Raw genomic sequence first — 18,802 nt, 5'->3', positions numbered from 1 at the left:
CATTGCTATACATCTGGAACTATTATGTAAAAGTTTTACGAAACAAACACAAAGTTCCTGAGAATTTCAAATGCATTTTGTATTAATATATGAATGGAAAACTAGGCCAAAATACAACGCAATGTCATCATCAGAATGCATCAACACTATCAGTGTACGAGGTTCCGTTATCATCTCCTCTTGATTATCTAACTCAAATGAAATTATCAGCCCGTAAACGAATCTCCTTTGACTGGATGAGACAATGCATAAGTTTTGTCGAGTTTGTTAGGAATAACATTCCCTCTTTTCGAGGTCATCTTACTATTTTCTCTAGGTAGTTGTCTTGTTGTGTCCATCATCTACCGAGTCTACCGAGGAGAACTTGAGCTAGATACAAACGATGCTACATTTCTACTGGTATAGGCACGTACATGTTTTCTCTCTGAAGAATATAAAACTCGTCATAAAGAACAGCAAATCACTTTTTCCTTTCAAGTGGGTTTGAGGGTACGGTCTGCGGTGTGGGTTGAGGAACGTTGAGTAGAGATGTGTGTCTTTTACACCATGAGATTGACTTTGTCAATATTTTCCCCCTCATAGCCTCAAAGTTATGGTAACAATTCATTATTATTTTCTTCTCGTTCCAGGTAAATCAATGTGGATGCTCAACAGCCATCAATTTGACCAAAATTGAGGTAAATTTTCCTTCAGAGTTAGTAGGTTTTGCTTAGAATGCAGTTTGTACTGTTCAGCTGGGTGATCCTAGTTCATCCTAGTTTTTCTTCTGTTGTTTTTTTTTTATTTGTATTAACGTGATTTTTAGCCTTAGGCTAGTTCATCTCGGGACCCACGCTTTACTTCCCTTCCGAAGGAAGAACTGATATTTTGTGAGTTTGTTGGGAGTGGAATTCGATCCCAGGTCCTCGACGTGATAGTCAAGTGCTCTAACCATCACACCAGGTCCGCTCCACCTTCTCTTGTTTGTCTTATTAATTATTTTTGTATTTTTTTTGTGATTAAATAAAACCGAATCAATCAGTGTCATAATCTTTTGTTTCCAAATGGAACGAACATTAGCGAATTAGTAGTGTACCTTGTAACTCTAATATTGTTCTGTGATACATGATTTCATTTGTCAAACCTTAGCACTTCATGTAATACAGACTGACTGATTACTGTATGCGCTTTACCCATGGGTAATGCAATGTTCGTCACCGATTCATTCTTCACCGAACAAAACACTTTGTTCACCGCGTTCAACCAACAAGACGTAATCTGAAATGCATTCCGACAGCTACTACAACGAACGTCCTGTTTCCTCCGTTCCGGCCAATCTTGGCTCAGTTGACGAGAGAGAAGATTGACATTTACCTTCCTTCTGTGCTTATTTTTCACGCTACATATCCCCCAGCTCAAATGCCGGATAAAGTTTTGATGTGGCTCTGCCTGCCCTGCACCATAGCTACATTTCAGAAGAGAGCGAGTGTCGTATATTCGGCCGGCTGGTCTTCTTTCGTCCACTTTGAACGTAACATGGTGCAACAAACAGCATGAGAACAAGCAAAGTAGCCAAACTTTCGGACGAAGTAACGGACAACATCCGCTGGAGTAATAGTACCCTACTGTTTTGAGATATTCTGAATATTTGTAGCTCTTGACCAAGTTCTGTTTTATATTTAACTTTTAACTATTTAACTATTTAAGAATAATTTTCGTTTGGATCTCATTGTTAATGTGTTATCTTTAATTGTTTGTTATTTTAGTTTTGTTTTTTGCCTTAAAGTTATTATCATTATTTATCTTCATTAAAGAGACCGCTATACACAACTGCATTGCTAATACATAGGAAGTGCAATCACTCGTTCACTCTGGTTATTGCAGCGGGATAACCAGAGCCTTGCTCTAGTTTTGACAAGTTGAGTGGAGATCTTCCGTGTCCGCGCGCAGTCCCGTGTGCTGTTCCGTGTTCTGTGTTCGCCGCGTGATGAGAAACGATTTATACTGGTCGTGCAGACAGGTGCACTGCACAGGGAAGCTTTGTTCGTTTTTGGATGGATTTGGCGAGCGCATCGCACAGTTTTGACATTGGTAACATCACCTACCGTTGCAACGTGCTAGATACCAAACTTTTCATACGTCATAAAATAGAACCAAGGTTAAAACATAGAACTAACAGGTTTTCTTTGTTATTCATACAGAAGAACTGAGATTTATTGTAAAACAGACGACTTTCGTAGCGAATTTTCTGGACAAATTTTCAGCAAATGATACCATTTTATACACGACTCTGCCTTTAAACGGGTTATAGGTTGAACATTTTTTTTTATTTCCTCGGACACGCAACATTTTTTTTGTCTCAAGAGCAAACTTATGTGTCTCTGACAGATTTTGGGCCGCTGATTCCGAATCTGGGCTCAGATTTGCTTCAGCACGTCAGAATTTTGAGCTAAACCTCAATTTTTAGGGCAAAATGTGTGATTTTGGGCTTTTTCGACTGCCAACCATCAAGGATGGGAACACTCACTTGCAAAGATTTACACTCACTTGCTATTTTCTCAGTTCAGAAGCGTGCAATCAAGAAACGATGTATGGACGACTTTTGCATTGTGGTCTAAAACTTTGCCGAATGGAGTAGGGGTCGCTCTGGCATACCGAAGTCGTGAGAGAGCAGCGAAGGCAACTCTCCACGAGGTGAATGTAAATTACACTCACCTCGTGGAGAGTCGCTTTTACAACTCTGTCACGGCTTTGGTATGCGTGTGCACCCCTACTCAATTCGGCAAAGTTTTAGACAAAACCACAATACAAAAGTCGTCCATACATCGTTTCTTGATTGCACGCTTCTGAGCTGAGAAAATAGCAAGTGAGTGTAACTCTTTGAAAGTGAGTGTTCCCATCCCTGCCAACCATTAAGCATGGAAATATTTTTTAGGCAATCAAATGGTAAATTGGTCAATAATTAACATATAAATTAACGACTCATGAAAAATATTTTGTTTTACCAAATCAAATTTGATAGATTTAAGCATTTTATGTTAGTAATGCAGTTGATGTGTCGGACCTCTTTGGAGTAAACTTGTTTGGTTCGTTAGGGAGTAAGCTTTAAGCTGAAATTTTAATAGGGAATCGCGCCACTTAGGCGGTGGCTTCTATATTCGTCTGTTTTCCACTATAACTCAGTCAAATTTGAACCAATTGACACAACTTTTGGAATGTGGTGAGATAGGTATAGTATCTACCCGTGCACAACATTTCAAGTCAATTGGTTCAAAATTGACTGAGTTATAGTGGCAAACAGACGAATATAGAAGCCACCGCCCAAATGGCGCGATACCCTAACTATTTCATTTGTGTTCATAGGTTTAGCAAATTTTAACTAACATTGATTTGTCCCTCACTTTAGTTTGTCCATCGTGTTGTAACAGTAGCTTTGTAATTCCAAATTATATGCTATAATTTCATGTTTGTTAGCATTGGCGTAACTAGGATTTTTTCCTGGAGGGGGCCCAGGGGGGCCTGACTTGAGATGAATTTTAAGCGGGATGGGCGCCCGATATGTGAATATGCAAATCAGTATTGTAGTTTTGAGTAATCAAAATGACTGTTTCTGATTTGTTCATAGTTTTGTAAACTATATGAGTACGAACAATTCCTCCAAGATTTTTTTCCATAGCTTAATTCAGTGATTCCATCTTGGCTTCTTCCAGAAATCCAATCAAGAATTCATCTAGGGATTCCACTAGACATTTTTCGGGGATTTGTCCTGGGATATCTTTAGAGGTTCCTCCAGTAATTGTTCCAGTGCTTTTTTTCGAAGTTTCCTTCAGGCATTTCTCCAGAGATCCTTAAGGTATTTCTGCAGGTATTCAGAGATTTCTACAGGGATATCTCCATATATGCCTTCCAACATTCCACTAGAGATTGCTCCAACAATTACATCTGGAATGATTCGAAGTATTTCTGCAGGAATGTATTCCAGAAATTCTTTTAGAAAATTTTACTTAGCGATTCTTAAAGAACACTCCAAGAATTGCTTGAAAAAAATTGTACAAAAAACCTTTAGGGATCCTAGTTTTTTTTTATGTGTATTAACGAGATTTTCAGCCCTAGGCTAGTTCATCTCGGGACCCACGCTTTACTTCCCTTCCGAAGGAAGAACTCACATTTTGCGAGTTTGTCGGGAGTGGGATTCGATCCCAGGTCCTCGGCGTGATAGTCAAATGTTCTAACCATTCCACCAGGTCCGCTCCACTAGGGATTCTAGCACTCCTTCAACAATTACTGCAGACACTGATTTCTTAATTTTTTTAGCCAGGAATATTCCTACAAAAATTCTTACAGGTATTCGCTAAGAAAGCTCTCCTGAGATTCCATAAAGAGTTCCTAATGGGGCTTGCTTCCGGGATTCCTCTTCGGGTTTCTTCAGAAATTACTTCAAAAGTTCCTCCAGGGATTCACCGGAAATTTCTTCTGTTATTTTTACAAAAACGAATTCCAAGATTATTTTAAACATTTCTAGAAGAACTCTTATTGGGATTCCTTCAGAAACTCCCGCAGGAATTAATCCAGGATTTCAGGATTTCCTCAGGAATTTCAGCGGTTTCTTCAGTATTTCCCCTGAGAATTCTTCAGAAAATCCTCCTTGAATTCCCTCAGAAATCGAACTTTGTATTTCATCAGGAATGAATCTTGAGATTCCTCCAGGAACTCCTTCGGAAATTCCTCCAGGATATTTTTCAAGAATTATTCCAGGTATTCCTCCTGGCATGCCTCTAGGATTTCATTCAGGCATTTCTCCAGAGACTTCTGCAAGAGTTCTACCAAGAATTTCTCCAGGTATTACCCCAGATATTTCCTCAGAAATTACTCCAGGAATTTATTCAAGTTTGGATTCAGGAATTCTTCCATGAATTCCTCCGAAAATTCTTCCAGGAATTTCTTCTCTAGGGTTTCCTCTGCACATTCCTCCAGGATTTATTTCATGGATCCCTCCAGGAATTCCACCGATGATTCCTGCAGTAATTCCTCCAGAAAATCCTCCAGGTACTTCACCAGAAATTCCTTTCTGAATTCCTCCAAAAATTTCTCCAGGAATTCCTTCAGAAATTTCTCCATGGATTCCTTCCAGAATTCCTCTAGAGATTCTTCCAGGAATTCATTCAGGGATTCTCAAGATATTCATTTAGGGATTCCTCCTGCAGTTCTTCCATGAATAGTTCCACGGATTTTCCCCAAGATTACCTATAGATATTCAGGAATTCCTCCTGAGGTTCTCCCAGAAATTGTTTCAGGAATTCCTCCTGGAATTGCTCCAAAAATTCCTCTGGGAATTCATCTAGAAATTTCTCTTGGACTTTCTACAGAAATTTCTCTTGGAGCTTCTTCAGAAATTTCATTTGGAATTTCTTCAGAAATTTCTTTTGGAATTTCTTCAGAAATTCCTCCATTAACTGCTTCCAGAATTTCTCTCGAGATTCCTCCAGGAATTCATTCAAGAATTCTTCTAGGGATAGTTCCAAGGAATTTTCACAAACATTCCTTTACAGATTAATCCAGGAATTCTTCCTGGGATTCCGCAAGGAATTTATCCAGAACTTCCTGCAGGAATTTGTCCAGAACTTTCCAGGCATTCCTCCTGAGGTTTCTCCAGAAATTCCTCCAGGGATTTTTCAAAGAATTTTCCCAGGGATTCTTCCAAGAATTTCTCTAGAAACTTCTCTAAGGATTCCTCTAGGAATTTTTCAAGAGGTTTCTTTAGAAATTTCTCCTGGGAGTTTCTCCATGGACTCATCCCGGGATTTCTCCAGTAATTCATCTAGAGATTGCTTCGGGAGTTCTTCTAAGAACTCCAAACTCCACTAGATTGCTCCCAGAATTCTTCTGAAAACTCCACCAGGAACTCATCTAGAAATGTATCCAGAGATTACTCCAGGCAGTAGTCCAGGAATTTCTCCAGGGATTTTTCAAGGAAATTCTCCAGGGTATCCTCCAGGGATTTCTTAAGGAATTTCTCGAGAGATTCCTCCAGGAGTTGATACAAGCATGTCTCCAGGAATTTATCCAGGGGTTACTCCAGGCATTCCTCCAGAAGTTTCTCCAGAGATTTCTATAGGGCTTCCTCCAGGCATCAATCCAGGATTCCTTCAGAAATTGCTACCGCAATTTCTCCAAGAATTTATCTAGAAAATCCTCCAGGGATTCATTTAGAAATTACCCCAAGAATTCCTCCCGGAGTTTATCCAAGAAATATTACAATAATTCTTCCTGGGATTCCTGAATGATTTCCTCCTGAGATATCTCTAGGAATTCCTTCAAATATTTTTTCAGGAATCCTCCAGGAAATTCTTAAGAGATTCTTTTAAAAATTTCCCCACAAATTCTTTCTGGAATTTATTCAAGAATTATTCCAGGTATTCTTCCTGGCATTCTTCCAGGATTTCATCCAGGCATTTCATCCAGGCATTTCTCCAGGGACTCCTCCAGGAGTTCTACCACGAATTTCACCAAAAATTACCCCAGGTATTTCTTCAGGAGTACTTTCGGTAATTTATTCAGGAATGGATCCAGGAATTCCTCCAGGAATTTCTTCGGAAATTCGTACAGCAATTCCTTCAGGAGTTGTTCCAGGAATTCCTCCAGAAATTATTTCATGGATTCCTCCAGAAATTCCTCCGATAATTTCTCCAGTAATTCTTCCTGAAATTCCTTCTGAAATTGCTCCTGTAAGTCCTCCAGAAATTCCTCTGGAAATTTCTCCTGGATCTCCATTAGAAATTTCTCTCAGAATTCCTTTAGGAATTTCTCTAGGAATTTCTTTAGGAATTTCTCTATGAATATATTCAGAAATTTCTCCATGGATTCCTTCCAGAATTCCTCTAGAGATTCTTCCACGAATTCATTGAATGATTCCTCAAAGAATGGATTAAGGGATTCCTCCTGAAATTCATCCATAAATAGTTCCATGGAATTTCCCTAAGATTTCCTATAAAGATTTGTCCAGAAATTCCTCCTGAAATTCCACCTGGAACTTGTCTGGAAGTTCCTCCAGGAATCCCTCCTAAGGTTCCTCCAGAAATTTGTTTCAGGGATTTCTCCAGGGTTCTTTCCAAGAATATGTCCAGGGATTCTTTCAAGAATTTTTGTAGAAATTTCTCTAAGAAATTTTGCGGGAATTCCTTATGAGGTTTCTTCAGAAATACTCCAGGAATTTCTTCAGAAAGCCCTTCAGGAATTACTACCGCAGTGTCTCCAGGGGCTCCTCAAGAAATTCCACCAAGATTTACCGTAGGTATTTCTTCAGAAATTCCTACAGGAATTTCTTCATAAATTGATCCAGGAATCCCTCCAGGAATTTCTTCGGAAATTCATACAGCATTCCTCCAGGAATTTCTGCAGGAAATCCTTTAGAGATTGCTTCCGATATTCTTTCAGGAGATTCTTCAGGAAATTCTATAGGAATTTTTCCAAGGGATTCCTCCGGAAATTCTTTCAGGTTTCCTCTAGGAATAAATCCATGAATTTCAACTCCAGGGATTCCTCTAGAAATCCATCCAGGAGTTATTTCACAGTTTCTTCTAGAAATTCCACCAAGAATTCCTCCAAGAATATACCAGAAATTCCTGCAGGGATTCCTCTAAGGACTCTTCCGTGAAATTCCTCCAAGAAATTCTCCTGGAATTCCTCCAGAAATTGCTCTGGGAATTCTTCTAGAAATTAATCTTGGAATTTCATCAGAAATTTCTCTAATGCTCGAGGCATTACTCCAGGAACTTCTCCAGGGATGCCTCCTTCAGAAATTTATCCATTAACTTTGGAGCCAAGGCCTGAAAGTCTCTTTAAAAAAAATCAATCAATCAATACATTAACTTTTCCAGGGAATCCGCCAGGAATTTGTCAAAAAAATTTTCTAGGATTTCCTCCAGAAATCCATCTTGGAATTTCTGAGAAAATTTTCTTATGATTTCACAAAAAAATGTGCCTATGATGCTTCGTTCTATGATTTTTCAAAGTAGGTGGTGTCTGTGGAAAATGTTTGAATTTCACTGGAGTTTTCCGGAAAATTAGGCGACCCTGATTTTTTTTCAATTTAGTTTTTCAAATATATATGATCCCTACCGAATTTCATTAACCTTCAGAAACTTCATACCAATTTGTACGATAATGAAAAAATCCCCTAATGCTCCAGGCATTAGTCCAGGAACTTTTCCAGAGATTCCGCATGGAATTTTTCCAGAAGGTTCTCCCGGATATCCTCCAGAAATACATCTAGGAACTCCTCCTGTGATTTCTTGAAGAATTCCTCTAAGGATTCCTCCAGTAATGCATCCAGAAATTCTTCCAAGGATTTATCTAAAAAATTTTCTAGTAATTTCTAAAGCGATTTCTGATGCGGATTCTTCAGATTTTTTTTCTGAAATTACTAGCATAATTGCTTTTCGGATTCCTCCAGGTATACTTTCACAAATAACTCCAGGGATTCCTGTAGGTATTGCTCCGAGAATTCTTGTAATGAATTCTCCCGAAATTTCTCTCGGGATTTTTTATTCAAATTTATTCAGCGGTTAGTTAGAAAATTACAGTATTCCGTTCATAATGATTTTCAGGGATTCACCCCCGGGTTTTTTTAAGGATTGCTTATAGATTTTTTTAATAATATGAAGGATTTCTAAAGGAATTCCTCCAGCGATTTGTATTGAAATTCTTTTAGATAATTTTAGAGGGACATAGAAGCCAAGAAATTCTCCAAGAAGTCATCCAGGAATTCTTTCACAATTATCTCATCAATACCAAGTCTTTTACAAGTCCAATCATGAATACCTTCAAACTTACGATTACATCTTACAGAACCAGCTTTTAAATATATTAAAACTTCCTCAATGACCATTTGAATTTGTGCGTTGTTTGATAGACGCAAAAATACCCCTGGCCCACAAAATAAAAGAAATTAATAGTGACCGACTAGAAATCACCTCCAGCATGGTTTTAATGAATACACTCGCGTTTACGCTTCAGCTACGTACATCTATTCTCATTAGGAATTCACAAACTTTTGCTGGAATTCCATTGCAAATTCAACCAGAGTTTTTTCCCACATGATACTTGATTTCCATAAAGAAGCACTTAACCATATTTTGCAAAAAATGCTGCTAGTAAATTCAAAGATTCTTAAAGATACCCATCCAGGAATTTCTGGAAATTTTCATTTAGATTTAATATCTCAGCGATTTAAAAAAGAAGATGTACAAAGTATTGCTTTTTATATAATTCTGATTATATAATATTTCCAAACAAAACTAACTAATTACATAGACTATTTTGGACAATGATCTTGTAAAGAGTGACAAGTTGAGAATTGTCTCCAATAACTGTCAATTTAAACACATAAATTTCTATTACTGTACGTGCAGTTGAAACCCGGAATTTTCGACTAGCGAAGTTGTATTTTTCTTCAAATCCGTGCACCACTTCCGAAGTTAGGTCCGACGCACGGATTTGGAGAAAAATCCAACCTCGCTAGTCGAAAACTCCGATTTTCAACTAAATTGAGAATATAGATTTATATTTGTCACCACGACAGTGGTTTTCAGATTTTTTCTGATTGATTGATTTGTCTTTATTTGAGAGACTTTCAGCCCTTGGCTCCCAGATTTTTTCTAATTTCCATATATAAAGTCATGAAAAATTTCTGGGGGGGGTCTGGCGTTCTGGGGTGGTCATTTACCACGATGACCAGATCTCCGACTTTGATTCATTTGGCTTCTCCAAACCATTTTGGTTGCCGAGTAATAACAGTTAGATATTCTCGAATCCACCGCACCCAAAAACGCTCCAGCATAATCTGAACATGCTTCCAGTTGGACCGTAGAACTTCACTTTCCTCCGTTGGACGTACCGATGGCTGAACGACTCCGCTAGAGCTCAGTAGTAAAATGTGGTTTGGCGTTAAGGCGGCGCTTTCCTCACTGTCGATCGGTAGATATGTCAGAGGACGGGAATTCACCATGGACTCCACCTCTGCAAGGTCTGTAATCAACGTTTCCTCGTCCGGATTTCTCCCAACTCCATGTGCGCCAAGCCAGTCTTGACTGAGCGGACGAGCCTTTCCCATATGCCTCCCATATGCGGAGTATACGGAGGATTCATCTTCCATTGCGTCTCTGCGTTCGTGAAGGTTTTCGATAAATCTCGGTTTGTGGACCGAGAACAACAGATGGAGAATCTGTTGTTTTAACTCCGCGCTGGCACCATGAAAGTTGGTCCCTTGGTCTGAATATATTTCCTGAGGCAAACCTCTACAGGCGATGAACCTACGAATTACCAGGATGCAGGATTCTGCAGACAGGCTGTGGACTATTTCTAAGTGGACTGCTCAACCCATCTTTTGACGCATCCACGACCGCGGCGAGCAGATATTGGCCCGAAGTAATCCAGTCCTGTAAAGGTGAAAACTCTCGAATACGGTGTTAGTCGTGCAGAGGGCAGAGGGCCCATATTGGTGGGATCTGGGGCTTGGATTTGTATACTTTGCACCAGTTGCAGTTGCTGGTCACCTTCTTGACAGTTGAACGCAATTCAGAAACGTGATACCTCTGCCGAATCTTGTTAACCACCGTTTCGTTGTTGGCATGACGGTACTTCCGATGATACCAATTAATGATTACACAAGTTTACAAAATAAAACGAAAGTCGTGAACTTCAGTCAACGACCAAAACTTTTGAAGCACAATTTAGCGCTGATATCGAAACCGACCTTCAAAAAATTTTAAGTAGAACAGTTTTTGAGTTTTAGCTCAATATCGAGCTTTACAACTTTTCAAAATATGCAATTTACTTAAATTCAAATATACTGCGTTTTGTTCAACCAATTTTAAATCTTATTCAATAAATTAAAAGCTGAATACAATACCATTCGATCATCTGAATACAGGTTTTGCGCCAGACTGATGAAATTCAAGATATTGGCGAGTTTTAGGGACAATCTCCTTAAATTTTAGCAAAATTCCCAACATTTTTTGAAGAAATGTATTTTTTTTCTATAAGAAAAAAAACAATTTAAAAATTCTTTCTCGACGTTTATTTGGCATTTCATATGTAGGCAAGTTACAGTAAAAATTTCAGCTCAATCGGAGCATTGATTACGGAGAATGAGATGTTTGAAGTGAGCGACTTTGCTTAAAAATAGAACAAAAATCGATTTCAAATCATCAACCTTGTATGGAAAGTCGAAAAAAATTCCGCTCTACTGTAATTTTTTTCTTTCGCGTTTTCGAACTCAGGGCATGATTCTACACTTAAAATGATCATCAGCTTACCGAGTTCAAAAATGCTGTAAACTAGTGTTAGCTTTGTGGCATGATGATCTTTTGGCAGGATTACGGGAAATTTGCCTTCACTCGGAATGCATTCTGCTGCGGGAACGCATTCGAATTACTCCGGGGGGATCCAAGAATGGAGATAGTTTGAAGATACGGCTGCTTTTCTGGACTTGCTTATGCTGTTCTGGTTGTGCGGCATCATTTTGGCGAAGTATGTTCATTTTTTTAGATACTCAGTTCCTTGGATGAGTCTGAATATGACTGCCTCCGCTCGCTTTAACTCCTCACTGCTGAGAGGTCCTGATTTGTCCCGATATCGACAATGATTTTTTATAAGGGCCTAACTGACTTGATCGATTTCTCTTCGTCGACTCTCTCTTTCGCTAATAACTTGATCAAAACAAACAAAATCATTATTCTTTTTGTTTCTATAGCAAGATGTAATCGTCTTCTTCGCATTTCAACCAAAATTTTTTTGCAAAACTCAATACACATTCTTTGATAACACAAAGAGAGGATCGATGAAGAGAACTCGAAAATGTCAGTTAGGCCCAAATGAAAAATCAGTGTCGATATATCTGCTTGTCATCAAACCACAATACAAACGCCACTGTGCGGATTACTCTTTCCCACTTCGAAAAACGTTTAAATTCGATCACTAGAAGTGCTTGTATCTGCTGAAGTACTTGAACTGCTCTTAATTCTTCCGTTGTTGCTGGTTCTATTGCGTCAGCTGGCCAATAACATTCTGATTTATACAAAAACTCAGGACCTTTGAACCACGTGCTATGTTCGTCGAAACGTGGGCCGTGTCCCCACTTGATGGCTACATCGGCAACGTCCAATCTGGTAGGCACCTTCCTCCAATTGCTTATTTCCGTTTCGTCCAGGATTTCTGTTACCCGGAACGCCGCAAACTGTTAGTAGTTTCGGGGGTCCGACCGTAACCAGTTCAGTACTGTTGAAGAATCACTCCATAATACGGTTCGTTTAACTGGAACTGTATGATTGGAGAGAACCGACTTCATGCGCCGCGTGCCGATAACAGCAGCTTGTAGCTCCAACCGGGGCACCGACAGCCAGTGATGGAAAACAGTGAGGAATGCAGCTGAGTAGACACAAACGCAAAGCTATCCTATTCGTGAACAACAGAAGCCAGAATACATTCGCACTTCCTTCACTCGCGAGCTAATGAAGCTGGTCGCACTCGTGATTGATTCGCGAAGCAGCTCTGTACATTTTTCAATTTTGTTGTTTTGTTGTCAGATTAACTTTTCAGGAACAATAAAACACAAAACACTACTATCTGATGGATAATTACTTGTTTTGCTATTAAAATCGCACTAAAATGCAATTCCCGCATCTCCACTTGTTCTTCGCGAATAAAAATTCATGAGTGTTTTTGTTTTTGTTTTGCTTCATACTCGTGAAGCAAGTGGGAGTGTGATTTTGAAGCAAAGTGAAGAGACCGCTTTTTTCATTCGGGCCGGTAGCGTCGTCGTCGTCGTCGCTGATTTGACTGTGCGCATCTTCGTACGGGACGGTTTAGTGTGATTTTGAAGCAAAGTGAAGAGACCGCTCTTTTTATTCGGGCCGGCCGCGTCGTCGTCGCCGATTTGAATGTGCTCATCTTCGTACGGGGCGGTTTAGTGTTATTTTGGTGGCGAAGTGAAGAGCAGGGTTGCCACATTTAAATCTGTATATTTTTCGTAAAAAATCTGTATATCTGTATTTGGCAGCAAAAAAATTGTATTTTAAATCTGTATCAGCCATTTTTGAGATAGAGGCAAAATAATTAATAGATAAACAAAATAAATCCAAGTAATTATAATACCAAGTGGGATTGTCAAGCTGAAGATATTGTTTTGAGCAATAACTAAAGCTTATATTTTTATTTTATTTCAAAAATCTGTATAAATCTGTATAATTTTCCAGAAAATCTGTATACAATCTGTAAAATCTGTATAATTTCAAGATTTTCAAAAAATCTGTAATTCTGTATATACAGATTCTGTATCGAAAAAACCCGTAAAAATCTGTAAAATATAGATTATTCTGTATATGTGGCAACCCTGGTGAAGAGGCCGCTTTTTTTTTCATTCAGACCGGCCGCGTCGTCGTCGTCAATTTGAATGTGCACATCGTCGTACCCGTGTATAGTTGTAGCGTTTCAGTGTGATTTCGGAGAAGAGGCCTGTTAGTGGAAGATGCTGCAGCTTATACGCACTGGACACTTCGAAGGATGTTTATTGGTGAGCTCTTTCCATTTTATCATAATAATTAATGCTATGTGATGTATAAAATTCTGCTCTGGTTTTTGTGTATTTATCTAACTAATATTGAAAAGTTCGTCACGTCATGTGTCGGCGCTAGTTTTCAATGCACATTCAGTTGATAATAAATATTTTTCTTTTATTTTTCGCATTTACACACAAATTTGAATGGTTCGTCATCTTCGGTGTCGACATTTGTAATACTTTAGTCAAAATGAATAAATGTTTTGACTCAAGTAAAGGTTGCATGAATCAAATCACTTACCAAAGTGAATCCAAATCATGTGACTCTCCCCTCCCTACTAACAAAAACTCCTTCCCGTGACAGTCGTGGAGAAGATGAGGTGATCTCGGTCTCTAGTAGCAACGTACGTCACACTAACATTCCTTTCCTTCCTCGATGACCGTAAGGACGTGGCCGGCGCCGTTATTGACTAATAAAGTCTGGAATTCTCGAACTGTGCACATTGAGAGCGGTAGCTACTCCCAAGCTCCGTTTGTTGGTTCCTTGTGCAATTTCGATTGTTCTGGTCAATCACGGAGTAGCAACTACGAATTGTACGGTCATCTATGCTCATGCTCATGCTCATACTCGTGAAGCAAGTGGGTGCGAATAAACTCACACACGGCTTACTCTCGGCACCGTGAGTAAACCGTTTGTTGCTTTTACACTCGCGAGTTGATTCACGATGAGAGTGTTTCCATCTCTGGCGGTGGCATATGAGGCGCTACTGGCATCCACAAATATGTGCAGCTCATTTTAGTTATATGCTTCTGGGTGATAGCCTGGAAAGTAGCACCTGGGTATCCTCACCGTGCCCAGTGTTCAAAGTAACTTGACATACTGCTCCCATCGAGGTACGATGTCCGCAAAAAATCGCTCGTCCCAGTTGATTCCGGATCTCCGCACATCTTGCACTATTGACTTTCCGTGCACCACAAACGGAGCCACCATCCCCAACAAGTTTAACACGCTCATTACCAAGCTGAGGAGTTGGCGTTTAGTTGGTACAGTAGATCCATCTAATAGACGTTGCAGATCTTCTCGAGGAGTTAGGGAGAAAACAAACATAACCTCTTGTGGTCGCCAGACCATTCCCAACCCAACACCCGTTCCAGGTTGCTGCCCTTATCCATGGTGAAGCATTTGACTAACTGCGTATTCTGCTCTCCAATTCGTTCAAGCACTTCCGGAGAATTTGACATCCAATGTCTAATGAGAAATCGCCTCGAAAGCTTCCGGGAACTCCGCTGCATATTCTTCCGCAATTTGGTTCTACACATTACTGCGATGAGCTCGGGGGACACGTTGATCCAAATGTGGCAACATCCATAATGTAGAGTTGAATTGGATCGGATGGGATGGGCTGTCTCGCCACATGAACCACTGAGCTGCGCGATCTTCTCGCCGGATAAGCACTTGGTGGAACAATTCCATAATATCGCCACATATGGCAGTTTCCCTTTGACGATATCTGCACAATACTGCTTGTAAAGCAGATCCGAGCCTTCAAGCAAAACGGAGTTCAATGATACGCCTTCTACCGAAGCAGCGGCGTCCCAAACAACCCTGACTTTATCGGGTGTTTTAGGATTCACTATAACGCCCAACGGCAGAAACCACGTTCGCTTCGAATCCATCTCATGCATCTCTCGTTGAACTGCTTTGTGCGTGTAGCCTTTGGTAATGTATTCCGCTATCTATCTGCTGCCTCACGTTGGCGTACAATGAAGGAGATTTGAGAAGGCGACATTCCAGACATTGCAGTCTCCGTTTGGCCATGGAGCGGCTGTTAGGAAACTCAATGTGGTCGAATTTCCATAGAAACCCCGTTTCAAATCAACCAGTTTCCGTCCGCTTCGTGCTTGTTTGAAAATCTGTTGAGCTCGCAAATCCTCTGCTGATTCCTTCACCTCGTTCACCGAAACGCCGACACTTTCCATAGAAAAGTAGCTTTTAACTAATTCATGAAGGTCTTCGTCGCGTGATTTGGAACAGATAAGGCAGTGCTTCCCAAACCATGCGCCGCGGTTCCCAAACTTTTTGCTATCGCGGCGCCCTTTGACATTTCCAAAAATGTCGCGGCGCACTAAAGTTTTTAACAAAGTTTTTTTTTTAATTTTGGGCATCTTTCACTGTGCAAGACAAAATCGTGAAACACTTCTCTAATATAAAGTGACCAGACGTCCCGCGTTTCGCGGGACAGTCCCGCATTTTGACCAAATGTCCCGCGACAAATTATGTCCCGCGAAATGTCCCGCGTTCGTCTCAAATCGTAAAAATGTCCTGCGTTTGGAAAAATTTCAACAAGCATTCAACATATTGTAGTAACTTCAAAGCCAAAATAGTCAAACCGGATTTGTACAAAGCACAAATCACATCAAACATATTAACGGAACTTTCAACATCAGAGTACAAAAACTGAAGGATTTTTGCGAGAAAGTACATAAAGATTCTGGGTTATAGTACAGTTTGAACTGTTGAAAGCTTTTTTTTTTATCGAGCGATAGCAGTCCCAGCATTTTTTTTTTAATTTTTGAAGAAAAAACATGGAATATACTTATGGTTGATTTTTTTTTGCACAGTCAGGCAGCATCCTTTTACAGTTCGGTGAAGAAAATAGTGAGTGACAAGAGTATAATTACAGAAGTAGTAGACGAAACTGTCTCTAGTTCAAACTTCAGGGTAGAAAACTACTTTTATTACTATGTAAGTGCGCACTGCGTACAGTCAGATAAACAATCTGGAGGGATATCGTTGCCCGAAGTTAAAATCTTTCCAAGCCCAGTATAGTAAACTTTAAGGTGAATATATAACGAAGCCACATTTCGAATTTTCAAAATCACAAATGTGAATAACCGATGGTTGGTTTGCGCTGAAAAGTTGATCGATTGGTTACCACCAGCGAGTCACCAATCGATCATCTTTTCAGCGCAATCCGTCTTTTGCTTCCTCAGGTTTGTGATCTTGAAAATTCGAGGTGTGGCTTCGTTATATATTCACCTTAATCGGAAATTTATTTTGACTGTGTTATTTTTTTTTTTCAAATGGGTGAATATCAATTGGCTGGCGAGCGGTTCAAACGAGTACGCTCGTAAATTTATCCAATAAGTTAATCAATGTTGACAGAGAAGCATTCGAGCTACTCAAGGAAATAGTACACAAATGACAAAATTGGACAAGCGGAAGCTAGATTGATTAACATTTTCAGGCACTTTGATGGTAATAATAACCTCAAAAAATTGTAGAGTTCACGTCATGCTTGTCAGGCAAAAATGCTGTAATAAACGATTTTTGTTTCAGTTGTGTACGAAGTTTTAACCACCTTAATTTTAATTTTGAAAGCAATTGAGAGTTGAAATATTAAAACCATTTTTGACAGTTAGATTTAATTATCAGGTTTCTTTTGAAGACTGTAGAAAAATGTTTATGAGTTTACGAAACTGCGAAACTCGCAACGCAGAAAAATGTCCCGCGTTGGAGCTCTGATCATCTGGTCACTTTACTCTAATATCATGTTTTCAGAATTCAATTTTTGGAAAACTAACTAATTTTTTGAATTAATTTCTCAAAGATAGTTTAAATATTTGTAAGATTTCAAAAATCATGTTGATTTCATCATAGAAGTTTTAAAAATAAGTAGAAAATTCAGATGTAAAGGTAAAACAAGCTGCTGAATTTAAAAAATTCAGCCAAAAATTCTAAAGCGTTTGCAATAAATGAAGAATTCTTATTGAATGAAAATGACTACACAGAACTTGACCAAAGCTCCAACTTTTTGCGGAAATTGCAAAGCAACACTTTTATTTATTTTAGAAAATTTCGGCAAACTGGGACACATGAATAGATTGTAATAACCTGTCAGGAGGGCTTTGATTGCACTTATTTTCATAAATTTCAACTTAACCCTTTGGGACTGGATTGGCCATATATAACCCCATTTATGAAACCGAGCATAACAAACTTATTCGAGTTCAGCGAAATTGCGGCAGTACTGATGAAACAGTCCGGTTCAAAAAGGTCAAAGCTAGCTCTTCACACTACCAGATCGGCAAACCTGCATACCGCTAAGCTGTTCCGAAGACCTTGTAATTACTCTGAAAAGAACCTAAATAATGTTCTTGATATTAAAAAATTTGGACAAGTTATATTAAAATCAAAAGCTAAGCTGAAGCTTAAGAATTTCAAAAACAATTTCAAAAGCTTAATTTTAAAATGTAGTTTCAATTGATATGTTTAAAAAGGTTACCAGAAATCCTATGGAATAATCAAAGAGTCAGGAAAGATTAAAAAAATGTGAGCGACACTAGTTTTACTAATAAAAAACCCTGATTAATCCACCTAGTGGTGATAGTGCCTTTCTCGTCGAATATATACTCATGAACTTTTCGTTGACGTTGATGTTCCTGAATCCTGAAAACATCTATTTTCGAAACTTATTGATGATATATATTCCGATGTAATGTTCAACAGCAAAACAGAGCTGAAAAATATCAGACCTCTCAGTTGACTGCTTGACCACCTTAACCCTAGTCGTGCATTGGGATCATTATGACCCCATTCCATCCACTACGGTAGCGGGGTGAGCGTTAGCTAATGCATGAAGAAGGTTAACTTTATTCCAATCACAGATCACTTTGTGATCTTCGCCAATGTTTATTTCAGCACACTTTAGGCTATATTTTATTTATCATTGGTAACATTATTCATGTAAAATTTTACCTTCCTTCAAGAAAAATGCATTCAAATTCTTGAATTTCATTTCCATTCAAATTTCAATCGCAATAAGAAAAGTGAGGGCTCAACCAGCCACACCCAATTGTGAGCAGTAATTTTAGAAGCATAAGGAGATTGAAGACTTAAAAACTGTATAAGGTGTTGATGCGATTAAATTATTTTTTTCCATAAAACGTTGATCCATCCTACTATACATTAACACCGCAGGAATCTGAAATGATGTGATTTGAAGAGATCGCTTTCTTCACGATTTTGTTCTCTTGCATATATAATCTTATAATCTTGCCAAACGTTTACATGCTATCAAAAAAGCCAAAATTTGATTTATCGCTTTGACATTTACAGGGGATACTCAAAATAACTGGGACAAGGTAAAATAACTGGGACAGGTAATTTCAAAAAAGGTTCAACTCGCTGTAAGTTTTCGAAAAGGTCATCAAATATTCTTAAATTTTTACTGTAAGTTCATCAATTAGTTGTGTATCAGTTTTTCA

At 39.0% G+C, this 18,802-nt stretch overlaps 1 protein-coding gene across 3 annotated transcripts in view; it reads left to right on the top strand.

Moving 5' to 3' along the window:
- The window catches only part of LOC109423294 (rap guanine nucleotide exchange factor 4), a 957,479-nt gene that overhangs the window by 570,793 nt on the left and 367,884 nt on the right, over positions 1 to 18,802 (top strand). Inside the window, exon 2 of one of the 3 annotated variants that reach the window (XM_020077464.3) lies at positions 630 to 677. The exons of the other annotated variants lie outside the window; for them this stretch is intronic. The gene's annotated coding sequence lies outside the window, so the exon portion shown is untranslated. The remainder of the gene's footprint in view (positions 1 to 629; positions 678 to 18,802) is intronic. 3 annotated transcript variants of the gene reach the window in all.

Source organism: Aedes albopictus, chromosome 2 (genome assembly GCF_035046485.1).
Source record: "Aedes albopictus strain Foshan chromosome 2, AalbF5, whole genome shotgun sequence".
In the NCBI taxonomy this organism is placed as follows: domain Eukaryota; kingdom Metazoa; phylum Arthropoda; class Insecta; order Diptera; family Culicidae; genus Aedes; species Aedes albopictus.
The sequence above is the reverse complement of the archived record's forward strand: the minus strand, read 5'-3'. Positions and strand labels throughout refer to the sequence as shown.